General features: G+C 38.7%; 1 non-coding gene across 1 annotated transcript; it reads left to right on the plus strand.

The window, feature by feature from the left end:
* The first annotated feature begins 5,039 nt into the window (after window positions 1-5,039).
* On the plus strand, window positions 5,040-5,112 carry trnaf-gaa (transfer RNA phenylalanine (anticodon GAA)). The gene has a single exon. It is a non-coding gene; the product is annotated as a tRNA-Phe (tRNA).
* Window positions 5,113-6,107: the final 995 nt, after the last annotated feature.

Raw genomic sequence — 6,107 nt, forward strand, 5'->3', positions numbered from 1 at the left:
TGTAGGACCTTAATTGAAGCCAGTTTGCTACAACAGGAAAATAATCCTGCATCAACAGGAAATGTGAATTATTATGTTGATTATAATTAATGGACATTTTTTGTAGGGCTTGATTAAAGAATTTGGGGGTAAATCAAGTCTGACATTTTAAAGTGGAAATTATAAAATTTAGAAGCCTTTTTAAAACTTGAATGCACAGCAAGGTTGCATTTCCTGCTGAGCAGGAAAATTCTCAGCAACAAAAGAGTGATCAAATGAAGATCCTACATCTGTATTACCCATGCCTTAACTATTTTAAGAATGGGTTTAAAGGTATCATTGATTCTGAACAAGAATATGTATATATCCTACTGATATAATATAAGATGGAACTTTGTACATAGTGTACACTGTCATCTATTCATATATACAGTGACTTCAGAAAGTATTCAGACCCCTTGACTTATTCAATATTTTGTTGTGTTACAGACGGAATTCAAAATGGGTTGAATAGATTTTTGGGCTCACCCATCTACACACAATACCCCATAATGACAAAGAGAAAACATGTTTTTAGAAATGTTAGCAAATTTATAAAAAAATAAGTATTCACACCCCTGAGTCAATACATGCTAGAATCACCTTTAGGCACGATTACAGCTGTCATTCCTTCTGGGTACGTCTCTAATAGCTTCGCATACCTGGATTGTACAATACTTGCACATTATTATTTTAAAAATGCTTCAAGTTCTGTCAAGTTAGTTGTTGATCACTGCTAGACAGCCATTTTCAAGTCTTGCCATAGATTTTCAAGCCAATTTAAGTCAAAACTGTAACTAGGCCACCCAGGAACATTCAATGTCGTCTTGGTAAGCAACTCCAGTGTATATTTGGCCTTGTGTTTTAGGTTATTGCCCTACTGAAAAGTAAAATTGTCTCCCAGTGTCTGTTGGAAAGCCTACTGAACCAGGTTTTCCTCTAGGATTTTGCCTGTGTTAAGCTCTATTCTGTATATTTTTATCAACAACAAAAAACTCCCTAGTCCTTGCCGATGACCAGCATACCAATAACATGATGCAGTCACCACCATGCTAGAAAATGTGATCAGTGGTACTCAATGATGTATTGTGTTGGATTTTCCCCAAGCATTATGCTTTGTATTCAGGACATTAAGTTCATTTTTGGCCACATTATTTGAAGTTTTACTTTAGTGCTTTATTGCGAACAGGATGCATGTTTTGGAATATTTGTATTCCTTCTTTTCACTCTGTCAATTAGGTTAGCATTGTGGAGTAAATACAATGTTGTTGATCCATCCTCAGTTTTCTCCTTTCACAGCCATTAAACTCTTTAACTGTTTCAAAATCACCTTTGGCCTCATGATGAAATCCGTGAACAGTTTCCTTCATCTCTGGCAACTGAGTTAGGAAGGACAGCTGTATCTTTGTAGTGACTGGGTGTATTGATAGACCATCCAAAGTGTAATTAATAACTTCAACATGCTCAGAGGGATATTAAATGTAAAAAAATAAAAATAATTACCCTTCTACCAGTAGGTGCCCTTCTTTGCGAGGCATTGGATAACCTCCCTGGTCTTTGTGGTTGAATCTGTGAAAGAAATTCACTGAGGGACCTTACAGATAATTTTATGTGTGGGGTACAGAGATGAGGTAGTCATTCAAAAATCATGTTTAACACTATTATTGCACACAGAGTGAGTCTATGCAACTTATGTGACTTATGCACATTTTTAGTCCTTAACTTATTTAGGCTTTCCATAACAAAGGGGTTGAATATTTATTGACTCAAGATCTTTCACCTTTTCATTTTTTATGAATTGGTAAAAAATTACAAAATCATAATTCCACTTTGACATTATGGGATATTGTGTGTAGGCCATTGACACAAAATCTCAATTTAATTCATTTTAAATTCAGACTGTAACACAACAAAATGTGGAAGAAGTCAAGGGGGTATGAATACTTTCTGAAGGCAGTGTAAATAGAGAGAGGAGGGGAGATACAGAGGTTAAGGATCTCCCTATGTAATAGACTGTTGCATTGGATAGTTTGTAGTGAACAGATGACTGGCAATGTTTTAATGTTGACAGATAAACGTCCACAAAGCTCACAAATGTGTCCACAAATCACTAAATGCCGATCTACAATTCCTCCCTCCCTCCCTCCCGCGCTCTCTCTCTCTCTCTCTCATGCTGTTTAATCAGCTTCTTGATATTCCACACCTGTCAGGTGGATGGATTATCTTGGTTAAGGAGAAATGCTCAACTAACAGAGATGTAAACAGATTTGTGACCAATAAGCTTTTTGTGCATATGGAACATTTCTGGGATCTTTTATTTCAGCTCATGAAGCATGGGACCAACACTTTACAAGTTGCGTTAATCTTTTTGTTCAGTATAGGTTGGCGGCAAATCTGATGCTAATAAATATCTGTCTGCATCGAGAGAGAGCGAGAGAGAGAGAGAGCGAGAGAGAGAGAGAGCGAGAGAGAGAGAGAGATGTGTAATACACAGTGTTGTGTTGGATAGTTTGTAGTAAACAGATAAACAGATGACAGACAATGTTTAATTGTTGACAGATAAACTTCCACAAAGCTCATAAAAGTGTCCACAAATCACTATTTGGCACTGAATTTGTAATCATGTATTGATATTTATCTGTTGCGATGTATTGTATATAAAATAGACATTGTAACTTATTCAATGTGGTTTCCACCTTGTCAGTTGGTCCCCACATCATTTGGTCGTATTACAAAGAGTGATGATGTTATAGTAGAGGACATCTGTCATGGCCATCTTGTCAACCCTTGTGTCAAACCACTTAAATACCTTTGTACCTGCAAAAGTCCCCAGAGCCGGTGCAAATGAACAGAACCGTGTTTTTGTAATAATTTGCCTGTTGGAATAATTTGCCTGTAGGAACACAGGTAGGTTTGTGTACTACCGGTATATTTAGGGTTCGTAAGCAAGCATTCTATGGTAAAGTGTACACCAGTTGTATTTTCATGGTAAAGTCTACACCAGTTGTATTCGGCGCATGTGACAAATAAATATGCCGGTAGTAGATTTGATTTTAGCTTACATCGGGTTTTTTTATTATTCGTTATTTGCGCATACGGGTAAAAAAATAAGATGTGAAAATAAAGGACTGAAAAAATCAACGTGTATGCCACAGGAGGTTGGTGGCGTCTTAATGGGGGAGGATAGGCTCGTGGTAATGGCTGGAGTGGAATCAGTGGAATGGTATCAAATACATCAAACACATGGCCATTCCATTTACTCCATTCCAGTCATTATTATGAGCCGTCCTCCCCTCAGCAGCCTCCACTGGTGTAGGCGAGGTAAAAACAAAAGAGAACACTATTGGCTAATTGTTTGATTTCAGCACCGTGCTGTTCTGTGGTGCACACACAGACCTTCAACTCCCTGTGGGACTGTGTCTTATAGATTTATCATCATAAAACCTGAGACAAATGGATTTATGCTACTGAATGTTCATACCCGCTTTATATACGCACATGCGTCACATGTATTCATTGTATAAATTCACATTGTGTTGTTTTCTTGTATCTAAATGTAGAGAGAGAAGACAATGAAAATATCAATAAATGTGACTATTGAATTGGGTCTTGTGTTTGCAGTCAATCACCTTTAATCTGGCTTCTATATTTCTGTTCTTGTTGTCATCTATAGGTTTTTCAATAACAGGCACATTTTCCGTGAATAAAGAGGAGTACCACACTGTGCTACATGAATACAGCCACTTTAGAATACATGGTTTAAAATTGCTTGGGGTTGAAGCCTGGGGAGCTACAGTGCTTCATGAAAGTCTTTCCTTCAGTAGAGAAATATGTTAAGGGAAGGCCTGCTGTGAGGGCTGCAGCTGGAGGCAGATGAAGAGGTAACAACTTTATCATGCATGTCCACACACACTCACATATACAGTGTGTGTGTGTGTGTGTGTGAGTGAGTGAGTGAGTGAGTGAGTGAGTGAGTGAGTGAGTGAGTGTGTGTGTGTGCGCGCGTGTGTGTGTGTGTGTGTGTGTGTGCATGTACGTGTGTACAAATGATGGGTTCTCCATTGCTATGAGCACGCTATCTACAGTTTGAGTACAGGCTGAATTGAGCATGGCAAGGCAAAATAAGTTGTATGTGTGGGCTGTAGCTGCAGGACATGCAAAGCACAGGCGCAATAGTTGAACAGCCATCAACAGAGCGAGCTGCAGGCACTACTATCGAGATTAGATTTTTTAAACATTCTATATACAGCATGTGCAAATGATGTAGGATAAGAGAGGTATAGGCCATGGTGATGAAGTAATTATAATATAGCAATTAAACACTGGAACAGTAGAATGTGCAGAAGATGAATGTGCAAGTAGAGATACTGGGGTGCAAAGGAGCAGATAAATAAATAAATACAGTATGGGGATGAGGTAGATTGGATGGGCAATCTACAGATGAGCTATGTACAGGTGCAATGATCGGTGAGCTGCTCTGACAGCTGGTGCTTAAAGCTAGTGAGGGAGGTAAGAGTCTCAAGCTTTAGTGATTTTTGCAGTTCGTTCCAGTCATTGGCAGCAGAGAACTGGAAGGAGAGGCAGCCAATGGAAGAAATGGCTTTGGGGGCGAACAGTGAGATATACCTGCTGGAGCGCGTGCTACGGGTGGATGCTGCTATGGTGACCAGTGAGCTGAGATAAGGTGGGGCTTTACCTAGCAACGACTTGTTGATGACCTGGACCCAGTGTCGCAGTGGTGGGTAGTATATGGGGTGTATTTCATATTGTTGTTTTTTGGTCAATATAGTATTTTGTTTACAATGTAACAATTTAATACAATAATATTCAACATAAATTATACAAAACGTTTGCGGTATAGAAAGACAATTCTCAACCATCTTTGTTTACACGTCACATTACAATCTTTAGCCTTATGGCGACCTCTGCAGGTGTATCTGTAAAATTGCACAGAAACTAACATATCCCACAAGGCATTGGGGTTGTTCAAAATGTCTGTTGGATTCCTTCATATCATGTCTGCCGAAATAGCTCAGTTGGGAGAGCGTTAGACTGAAGATCTAAATGTCCCTGGTTCGATCCCGGGTTTCGGCAGAGACTTGAATGTCAATTTTTATGGAAAATACACGTTCGCATTTTTGAAAAAACACGAAATAAATGATACATCAGTCGGATAGTGATATAATGGATAGTAAATACATTGCAGTAGCCTTACTGTAAAGGTAGGCTATAAGTGATGAAATTGTAGCCTTTCTACGTATGTAACAATCCACATGATGTGAAGATACGTTTACTAGATACGTTTACTATTGTGTTTAAAATTTAAAACCACTGAACTGGCATAATATATATATATATATATAAAACTACATTATCTGAACATTATATATTTTATTTGTGAGATACACTACCGGTCAAAAGTTTTAGAACTCCTACTCATTCAAGGGTTTTTCTTTATTTTAGAATAGTAGTGAAGAAGTCAAAACTATGAAATAACATATATGGCATCATGTAGTAACCAAATAAGTGTTAAACGAATCAAAAGGGTGGCTATTCTTCAAATAGCCACCCTTTGCCTTGATGACAGCTTTGCACACTCTTGGCATTCTCTCAACCAGCTTCATGAGGTAGTCACCTGGAATGCATTTCAATTAATAGGTGTGCCTTGTTAAAAGTTAATTTGGGGAATTTCTTTCCTTCTTAATACTTTTGAGACAGTTGTGTTGTGTTGTGTTGTAGGGGTCGAAAACAGAAGAGAGCCCTATTTGGGAAAATACCTTCATGGTTGAATTGCTGCAAGGAAACCACTACTAAAGGACACCAATAAGAAGAAGAGACTTGCTTGGGCCAAGAAACACGAGCACTGGACATTAGACCGGTGGAAATTTGTCCTTTGGTCTGGAGTCCAAATTTGAGATTTCTGGTTCTAACCACTGTGTCTTTGTGAGATGCGGTGTAGGTGAACGGATGATCTCTGCATGTGTATTTCCCACCCTAAATCATGGAGGAGACGGTGTCATGGTGTGGGGGTGCTTTGCTGGTGACACTGTCTGTGATTTAGAATTCAAGGCACACTTAACCAGCATGGC

Source organism: Salmo trutta, chromosome 14, assembly GCF_901001165.1.
Source record: "Salmo trutta chromosome 14, fSalTru1.1, whole genome shotgun sequence".
Taxonomy (NCBI): Eukaryota; Metazoa; Chordata; class Actinopteri; order Salmoniformes; family Salmonidae; genus Salmo; species Salmo trutta.